The 10,928-nt window shown below is 32.2% G+C and overlaps 1 protein-coding gene across 3 annotated transcripts in view; it reads left to right on the top strand.

The window, feature by feature from the left end:
• The first annotated feature begins 7,660 nt into the window (after positions 1 to 7,660).
• The window catches only part of LOC126746097 (uncharacterized), a 166,236-nt gene continuing 162,968 nt past the window's right edge, over positions 7,661 to 10,928 (top strand). For all 3 annotated transcript variants that reach the window (XM_050454207.1, XM_050454208.1, XM_050454206.1), the window contains exon 1: positions 7,661 to 7,912. The gene's annotated coding sequence lies outside the window, so the exon portion shown is untranslated. The remainder of the gene's footprint in view (positions 7,913 to 10,928) is intronic.

The raw sequence follows: 10,928 nt of genomic DNA, 5'->3' as shown, positions 1-10,928 counted from the left end.
TTTATTTATACACGGGATCAACCCCATTACAAAAAATATATATATTTCTGAAAAAGAAATGAAAGCTATACTACCTAACCACTAATTACTAATTAACAATAATTATCAGACTTAATCTTAATACCAAGGATAATTAAACCGTATTACAAGTAGTAACAATATTCTCTCAAAATCAGAACAATTAACAATGCAAAATTAGCTAAGAAAAAAACAAAATATATTATTATCAATGACAATGATCAAATGTATTTCAAATCATTAATCATGGAGCAAAATTAATTCAAAAAACAAAATCCTACAAACTCTTAATAAGACTTCTAAAATGCAATAAGGAAATTCCCAAAACTTCAATTCCAGTAGAGTTTACCAGCCTCAAGGTCCTTTCGACAGGCGAGTGCATAGCATAGTTGGTACGATGATAAGGCAAAGAAAACAATTGATTTGCCCTCAGATTACGGTATGGAATATTAAATGAAATCCTATTAAGTAGTTCGGGACAAATCACAAGGACATTCAAAAGTTTATAAATAAACACCAAATTATTCTCAGTGCGTCTCTTAAGTAAACTCCGCATATTCAGCAAGTTCATTGCTTCATCATAACAATGGTCATTAGGAACTGGAATGCGAAGTTTATAAAGGCAGAATCGTAGAAATTTATTTTGAACCCTCTCCAGTGCCATACAATTATTCATGTACAGAGGAGACCAAATTATTGATCCATACTCCAACAAAGAGACAACAAGTGATATGTACAACCTTTTGCAAGTTTCAACCGACAGATCCTTACAATTGCGCAGGACAAAACCAAGGACCTTAGATGCTTTAGTTATAATAGTATTTACATGGGTATTAAAATTCAATTGTTCATCAAAAAAGATACCAAGGTCCTTTACTACTTCAGTGTACCTAAGATTAACATTATCAATAGTATAGGAGGAAGTTACCCATTTGTTTCTTTTGTAGAAACTAATGTAACTGCATTTACCCACATTCAGAGCCAAACTATTACCAACACACCATTCACACAATCTATTCAGATCATCTTGCAAGAGAACTATGTCTTGTTCTGAACTGATCACCTTATAAAACTTTAAATCATCGGCAAATAACAAAAAATTACTATTTTTAAAGCAAACCAAAATATCATTAATGAAAATATTGAACAACAGGGGAGAACAATGACCACCCTGTGGAACCCCAGAGGTTACACTGATAAGATGCGACCTAGCATCCCCAATTTGTACCTGAGTAATGAACCTGAATTTGTACCCTTTGTAGCTGAAATCTGTCAGAAAGAAAACTCGCAAACCAGGCCACTAAACAATCTGAAAAACCAAAAAGTCTCAATTTTTCTAATAATAAGCTATGGTTGACACTGTCAAATGCCTTAGAAAAGTCTGTATATATTACATCCACCTGTTCACTCCTCTCCAAAGCACTTAACAGAGCACCCTGATACAGCAACAAGTTTGTAATAGTAGACTTGCCACGACTGACATGCTGTTTATTTAACAGAAGTTCTTTGCAATAAAAATTAATTTGGTCATAAATAAGACTGTCTAGAAGTTTTGGGATGGCAGACTGTACACACACACTCCTGTAATTGATCATTTCATTAGCAGCACCACATTTAAATATAGGCGTAATAAAACCGAGTTTCCACTCGGATGGAAAAACTGTCAAGTCTAAAGACCTACTGAATAAAATAAAGAGGGGATAAGAGAGGGCACATAAGCATTTTCTCAAAAAATAATTGGGTATACCATCAGGGCCAGCACTAAGTTTAAGGGGTAATCGAAAGATCTTATCAAAAATTAATCCAATAGATAATTTAGGATTTGGAATAGTCATGTTTACACCAGCCTGCCGAGAAGGTAAGACATTATTATCTCCATTATAGACAGTAGAAAAAAACCTGGCAAACCCCTCTGCAATTTGTTCACAACCTGCAAACTCCCCATCATTATAGGTCATCAAATCAGGAAGCCTATTCGTTGCTCTCCTGTTATTAAACTTATACCAAAAACTTTTGGGGTTTGTATAAAGTAACTGGTCCAAATTTGAAATAAAGTTCTGGTAACAAGTCTCCGTTAGAGTTTTGCACCTAGCTCTAAGATCTGAAAAGACTTCGTAGTCTGCAACAGTATGACTAGACTGACATTTTTTATGTGAAATTTTCTTTTGCTGGATCAAGTACTTTAACTCCCCTGAAAACCAACTGGGAAAAGACGAGGTTTTGAATCTCTTAAGAGGCACAAACAAAGCTATAGCCATATTCAATATATGATAGAACTCTGAAACCGCATCATCAATATTAATGTATAAATATGAATGTAAAACATGGTCCCAATCAACTCCACACAAATAACTATTAACACCCAAATAATTTGCATTTCTAAAGTCATAGAAGAACTGTACAAAATTTAAAGTTTTTTCTTTACCATTGTTAAAAGTTAATTCAAAATGATAAGGCTTATGATAGACAGATTTATCAAAAACACAGTCAACAGCTTCACTCACCACTAGATCATTCCTATTTGTAAAAGTGAGATCAAGAATGGCATTTCTATCATTTGGCACAAAATTCCTTTAAAAAAAGTTAAGGTAAGAATAAAACTCCCCAAGTATTAATCCACATGAGTTAGGTAGGTAATAATCACAACGGCAACGTCGCCAAGAACGTCGGTAAAACAGCGTCAACGTGACTAACGAGAGTGGACCGTAGAAATAATAAATAACAATCGACACGTTTTCATCATGGCTGCCCGAGAATATTTACAATCAAACAAATTATCAGTATTTTTTGGTTAAAAAGGAGTTTTTGTCCAAATAATTGCTCTAGATGTGATTATCCACATGTAAGTAAGTGTGAATTATAATAAAATATTGTTAAATTAAGGAACTTTAAAGGAAAAATTAAAGAAATTACTATCCTTATTATCGACAATAGCCGAATTTAGACTTGCTGGAAAAGTCTTTTTTACAAACAGCACATTGGTTTTCCATAGAGTTTTCCATAGTAATAAGGATGATCGTAGCACACAACAAACACAATAAAAGTTTTTACACAAAATCAAAAAAACAATATTATAAGAAAAGCAAAAGTTTTCCAACACCAGGAAGCAAATTATGAAATATAAAACAGTTTATAAAAATATTTCCGTATTGCAAATTAACTCCAATCAATACTAATCAATACAAAGTATTAAAACATAAAGCTGCGTCCACACCGAGTCGACACTGTCGATCTACTATGTCTATCGACGTTGTCGACTTTAGTGTGTGGACGTGTTTTTGACGTTTGACATTCGACAAAGTGTTAAAGTAGGAGTAGGTACTCAGTTGCCTTGTTGACATCGTGGCCATGTGTTTTCGTTGGAGAAATGAAATGGGAACAAGCTAAAGTCATAGCCTTTATTGAGGCATACAAACTAAAAACAAATCTATGGGATTCTAAAACCAAAAACTATAAGAACAGGAATTTGAGGCACGATGCCCTTATGGAAATTGGTAAAGAATTTAACATCGAGAAGCAAGCGGTAGAACAAAAAATTAAAAATCTTTAAAGTCAATTTGCAAGAGAAGTAAAAAAAAAAAGGACAGCAAGAAATCTGGCTCTGGTACGGAGGATGTGTATAAAAGTAAATGGTTTGCTTTTGAAAGTATGAAATTTTTACTAGACAAAAATAAGCCCAGTGAGATATCAGATTCACAGATACGTAGACTTTGAGAGCTTATCTATGTATTTTTATGTTGTCTTTCAATTAAGTTTGTTTTCAATATTATATTTCCAAGTTATCTTGTAGTATTATGAGAGACCAACAAATATATTATTGTGTATTGCAGGTAAATATATTGCTTTTTTAGATAATAGTCTGTTAAAGAATTTTTAATTAGTTTTTAAAATATGTTTAATTTTCCTTGAGGAAACAGAAATAAATATATATTAAACAGAGATAATGCATTCAGCAGTGAAATGTATGTAATGATAATGACACTATAATGTACAGGGTGTTCCGTTGATCATGTTACAAACTTCTAGGGCAGATAGAAAACGTCAAAAGAAAAACAAAAGTTCATATAAACATGGGTCCGGAAAAGCTTCCTCAGGGAGCTAGAGCTCTTTGAAAATAACCTTTAAAAACTAGTTTTTTTTTAATAGCTCCGGAACTACTTTAGCTACCGCAACCAATTTTGGGAGGTAAATTATTGTTACTACGTTTATTCTTTTGAACCTACTAAATAAAAAAAGTATTTACCAGGGCCTTCAGAATCAGGGGGGTATTTGGTAAATTTAGGCCTATTTCTTTAAGGCTTTAATTTCTGCCTGTTTGGGCATTAGATTATGATGTTCCTATGCTTTTTGCATAAAAAAGGTGCTCTTAGTAAAAGTCGGTAAATATCACCGTTTTTGTGGAAATTGACTAAAACCAAACTAAGATATAGCACGTGAATTAATTATTTTAATAATAATAATGCTAATTCATTGCCACTGTCAGTATTTTTTAAATTTGTCACTGTCAGTATTTTTCACATATTATTAATTCCCTTTTTATTACGGTTAAGTAATGGAAGATTACACTTTTGCTGAATACGCCGATATGCTTTTAATTTATGGGGAAGTTCGATGTAATGGTAGAGCTGCTTCTCGACTATATGAAGAGCGGTTTCCCGAAAGGCGAATCCCAGCTCACACACTTTTTGAAAGGGTCAATCAACGGCTCAGGGAGACTGGCTCCGTTAAAATAAAACGCCAAGATAACGGCGCGCAAAGGACATCCGAATCCCGGATTTTGAGGAAGAAGTGCTTCAGCGATTTGAAGATAACCCATCAGTAAGTACTCGAGCAGTAGCTGATGCGATGCATGTAAATCATGTTAGGGTATGGAACGTTGTTAAGGAACAGCTTTTTCGGCCCTACCACCTGCAAAAGGTGCAATCATTAGGACCCAATGATTTTATTTCCCGCGTGAATTTTTGCCAGTGGTTTCTTGACCGGTGTACAGAAGAACCTCAATTTCCAAAATATGTCCTTTTTACTGACGAGGCTTTATTTACAAAAGAAGGCATTTTTAATTCTAAGAATAATCACCCTCACTCCACAGTGAGGAAAACCCTTATGGTATTCATTTTAGGAGCTATCAACATAAGTTTTCGGTCAATATGTGGGCCGGCATTGTTGGAGAACGCTTAATTGATCCAATTATGTTGCCTCCTCGTTTAACGGGAAATATTTATTTAAATTTTTTAAGAAATGTACTGCCAGAACTATTAGATGATCTGCCCCTAAATATACAACAGAACTTATGGCTACAACACGATGGAGCGCCAGCTCATTATTCACTTATTGTCCGCGAGTTTATAAGTGAAAATTTTGGAAGGCGCTGGATTGGTCGCGGAGGCCCGTCACCTGGCCAGCGCGCTCACCAGATTTGACACCCTTAAATTTTTTTCTTTGGGGGCATATGAAAAGTCTCATATATGAAACTCCAGTCGAGTCAGAAAAAGACCTGGTGGCCAGAATTTCCGCAGCTGCTGAAGTAATCCAAACCACGCCTGATATTTTTAACCACGTCAACCTTAATATGGTGCGTAGATACATTAAATGTATCGATCGTGGTGGCCGGCATTTTGAGCAATTAATATTTTAAGTTTATTTTTGTAATACCAATCTTTAATAAAATTTGTTTACGTTTCTAAAATTGTTAATTTGTTGGTTTTTTATTACACTTAAAATCATTTAAACATTTTATGCTTCAAGGTAATTAAAGTGACAGTTAATTAATTTCAGTACCAATTTAATAAAGTGGCTACCTTAACTTTTTTTAAAGATTTATTTTTTATTTACGCCAGATTTTTTTTTAATTGTTTATTAGTAATAATAGGTAATTCATTTTTGTATCTCATAACTTGCATTTCGTCAATTTTCACAAAAACGGTGATTTTTACCATTTACCGACTTTTACTAAGAGCACCTTTTTTATGTAAAAAGCATAGGAACATCATAATCTAATGCCCAAACGGGCAGAAATTAAAGTCTTAAAGAAATGGGCCTAAATTTACCAAATACCCCCCTGATTCTGAAGCCCCTGGTAAATATTTTTTTTATTTAGTAGGTTCAAAAGAATAAACGTACTAACAATAATTTACCTCCCACAATTTGTTGCGGTAGCTAAAGTAGTTCCGGAGCTATTAAAAAAAAACTAGTTTTTAAAGGTTATTTTCAAAGAGTTCTAGCTCCCTGAGGAAGCTTTTCCGGACCCATGTTTATATGAACTTTGGTTTTTCTTTTGACGTTTTCTATCTGCCCTAGAAGTTTGTAACATGATCAACGGAACACCCTGTATATAACGAAATGTATTATTTTAACTTGTGTAGGTTAAGTACATGGATATTAGTACTTATGTCATTAGTCTTAAGTTTTATCTAAACATATTACCTTAATTATCTGCTAGTCGAACTATATAGTTCATAAAATGTTCCTGTTTTTTCGTGGCAGTATACTATATTCTTTGGATTTAATACGCCAAAGACATGGGAAACTTTCATATAACGCAATAAAGTCGCTTAAAAACCCCCGGGAACATTGCCGAAGGTCTGCCATTTTCACCCATCAACTCAACAAAATGTAAATAAATCGAGAAATAAATGTATAAAAAACAGTAAAAAACGGAACCAACTGTCCACACGTACCAACTTACCCACGCAATCCAGGGATAAAGATATCCCCTCTCGCCTCTGTTGTCGCTGTAACTGTACCGCGCAGTTCTCAAAACTGCACAGTTTTCTTATCCACACGCAAATTTTTGTCTGAAACTTATTGACCTGTGCAGGCAAAACGTTGTACAAAACCTAGCGTCTGGACCGGGTTTTAGTCATTAGTACAAAACATACCACCCTTAAGACATCTAATAATAATTAGCGTCACTTATTATAAACTTTACTACTATAAAAAAACTATAAAAATAAAAAAGTTTTCTCGTACTTTTAAATATTCTTCTTTCAATCCATCGTAAAGTGCCCGGCAAGTTTCTGGAATGATTTGACCGATAGCCTGAGCTGATAGACCTGTTCGAAATTTAAGGTCCTCATATGAATTTCCAGTTGCTAGAAATCTTAAGGTAACAGTAAGTCTTTTTTCAGCGCTCATTGAGTTCCTCATGCTTATATCTTGTTTCGTGATCTTCGACCGAATTATTTCTAGCAGAAAGTTTAAAGAGTCTTCATCCATTCTTAGTCACGTAGTTCACGCAATAAATTCATGTGAGACTACTGATGTCTTTGCTGCAACCACTTTTTGGACCATTTTCTTATTTTTCCCAGGGTTTCATTTTTTTCGGATAACAAAACAGCCACAATAACTATATAGTACATTATATAGTACAATATGAAAAGATCTAGCAAAAGTCACTACGTTCAACTTGTGTTTAAACTGGTTGTATGGCAGATTGTATCCGTATTTGGCCGAAAATAGCATCAACCTATTGTTCAATTTCGTAGTACAACTTATCGTACGACTTGTCGTCCTACGTGTAGTATCGTGTGTGGCCCGTTTTACTCCATTTCGACGCCGTGTGAAGTCAGCTTATATTCAGAACGCAGCTTGTATTGTCAATTGTCATGTCAGTCAGGTATCAATACTGTCAAATGTGAAGTTTTATTTATTAGTATTATATTTACTCATTTATTGTTGTTTTTATTATTCCGACTAAGATTTTTGTATTGTGGAGTTATATTTTATTAAAGTTTTAGTCTAAAAACTTAAATTAAACTAATAGATTTCCATAATTGCAAATATCTAGTATGAAATTGTCTCATATTGGTTGTTAATGTGGGCTTACGATGTTACAGTTATAAGTACAGTAATCAGTTATCCAGGTTTATCCAGCCCATAGAGAGATCAAATAGAGGTAGATTTCCTAGATTATACTATTGCCTTTTCCCTACATCCCTTAGTTTTTTAATCGAGGGATATTATATTTATTATATTGTTACCTATTTATTATACTCATTTATGTAATTCCTCTCTCATCATTTGATTTTTGTTTTCATTACTCCTAGATCTAAGGGACACCAACCAGCAATTATTGGCTCTGTGACTTAAATTCAGAGTTAAAATAAATACAAATACAAATAAATATATTATTGTTTATACATATATATACATATATTTCTTTTTAAATTGAAACAATGTACATGTTAACTACACAGAAACTAAGCAATTAATAATTACAAAAACAGAACTTATACTGTATTATAGGTATCTACATACATACATACACAAACATTTATGCACATACACTCACACCTCTATACTTTATAATATTCCACCAATGCTCTCAAATAATCTCACATTTTCCAATATAAACATTTTTCTTTTTACATCCTACATTTTTTACTAAAAGTTTTTATTGGCTTTTAAGCTTCTAATTGTTACAGGTAAGATATTGTACAACTTTGGAGCCAAATAGTTGAAAGATTTTAAATTTCATGTTTTGTGACTAACTGGTAATACTAAGTGTCTATTTACATTTTGCTCTGTTTGATAAAGATGATCTTTTTCTTTCTTCTTTTTTTATGCATAAAAATGCAAGTTGATAAAATAAATAATTTTTGAACATTGAAAATTTTTTCATTATATAACAGATTGGTTGCATAAAATTTACTTTTATTAAAATTTTATTTATTACTTTTAGAATGTAGGGTCAATTGTCTAGTTATTGACCAGTTAAGGAAAACTTTGAGAAATAGATATTTAATGTATTTTTGCTTTAGCATTTTATACAAGTTTAGTAACTTTTCTCAGCTTTTTGCACTATTAGGATTCATGCTAAGTAAAAAAAAATCGGTCTTGCTTTGTAAAGTGAAAAGAAAAAAATAATAGATTGAAAAGACCCACAATTTCTAGTAATTGACCAATTGATGCTAATGCTTGACTACTATATTTTCCAGTAATTGACCATTATTTTATTGAATAATTATTGAACAAATTCATACAAGCCAAATGGCACTTGCAATAAAACACAAGACAAATTTCGAAGATTTTTATTAAAGGTGATAATTAAGTTTTGTTTTAAAGAGAAATAGGTTTAGAAAACTTATATTTAATTCTATCCCCAGTACCAATTAGTTCTGGGGTTTCCATACTATTTAAGACTTATCAATAGCACTCACATCATTTTCAATAACAGAAAAAATAGTCTTACGATCCCCGGTTGGTCTTAAGGCCTGAACCTCTATTTCTTCTTTACTAAAAAAGTTCTGTATTATACAAACATAATTATATGTTTTCTTCTTTCCAGGAAAAGCAGCAATAATAAATTCTCCTTAGGTCATTGAAGTCTTCTGGAAAATCCTCATTACTTGAACCCGAAGAACTCCATTCTTCATTTTCACTTTCTGAATCTGAGCTTACCTTTTTAATTTGTTTTGGTGGTGCTTTTACTGCTTTTTATAATTTTTCTTCCTTTTTTCTTTTTCTTATAAGTGCTCTTTGTGTCTTTGCTTCCTCCTTTTCTCTTTTAATTTTTTCCTTTTCTTTATGAAATGAAATCCATTTTTTTGATGTCGCAGCATATGGCAACCTTTCTCTATATTTTGTTTTAGCCATGGACTCATTTTTTTCAGGAGTTTCCTCGGGCCATAAAATATAATCTAAAAATGCCGAACTAATATTTCATGAATCGACATCAATAGTACCACTTAAATCTGAACCTTAAACAGGACTTTGAGGTTTTACCAGAGACAAGTTGTTAGGTGTTGAAGAACTAGGCTGAGAAGGAGAGAAATAACAGAATGACTCGTTATATCCATCAGAATTGATTTTATTGAGAGTTCTATTTTGAGAATGTGATGTACTTGGTGTTGCACTAGTTGAATGTGGTGAAGAATCTCTTTGATGTTGATGTAAATTTGGTTGTTTCATTGGAGTTTTTTTTGTTGAATTTCAACTATTTTAGCAATGGGGAAAGATGGCAATGGTAAGGTATTTTGGTTACCATTTTTGTTTTCTTTGATTTCGGCATTTTTACAACGCAATCTCAGTTTTTTCCAAACATAAAATAACTCCTTAGCAGATTCTTCACCTCTCCACTTTCCTGTGGCAGCTAAAGCTTCCCTAAATTTCAAATTCAAATTCAAATTTATTAATCATTTTGGTTATGTTATAACAAACTTTTTAACTTAATTATACTCAATAATAATAGTTAACAGTCATTTTTGTTTTTAACATACACCTAGATGTTGTAACATCTGTTTGTGTATGCTGAGAAATCATAAAATTTTAGTAATAATATAAAATATAACTAACCATAATCTACAACTAAACAAAAATTCTCCAATAAAGTTTCCCTTCCCAAACTATTTAAAAAAAATTAAATTTATCTATATTTGAATAAATACATTTTCTACAGACCTTACTAAAGTTTTTAATATTATTTATATTTTTTACGCTGTTTGGTAAGATGTTATAAAATTTCGGGGACAAGTATCCTAAAAATCGTTGCCCTATAGTTTTTTTATGTTTGGTATTTTTAGGTGTCTGTTTATATTATTTCGGGTTGTGTAGGAATAACTAACATAATTCTTGATTTTTTCTGATTTACATATGTGTATAAATGCACGTTGACAATATGTAAATTGAGCGTATATTAAAAATTTCTTCAGAATATAATTGTTGTGTAGGAAATCTTTTTTGTTTTTTGTATATAACTTTTAAAATAAAGTTTTGTACTACATTAAGTTGTTTTAAACAATTCTTGTATAGACCTCCCCAGACAATCACCCCATACCTTAACAAGGACTCAACCAAGGATTTATAAATTAAAATTAGTAATTTTTCATTTAAAATATTTCTCAAAATATGAAATCGATAAATAAGTTTACGGATGTTTTATGTTAATTTTAGAATGTGTTGGTCCCATTTTA

Source organism: Anthonomus grandis, chromosome 17 (genome assembly GCF_022605725.1).
Source record: "Anthonomus grandis grandis chromosome 17, icAntGran1.3, whole genome shotgun sequence".
In the NCBI taxonomy this organism is placed as follows: domain Eukaryota; kingdom Metazoa; phylum Arthropoda; class Insecta; order Coleoptera; family Curculionidae; genus Anthonomus; species Anthonomus grandis.
This window is presented reverse-complemented; position numbering and strand designations above follow the sequence as displayed.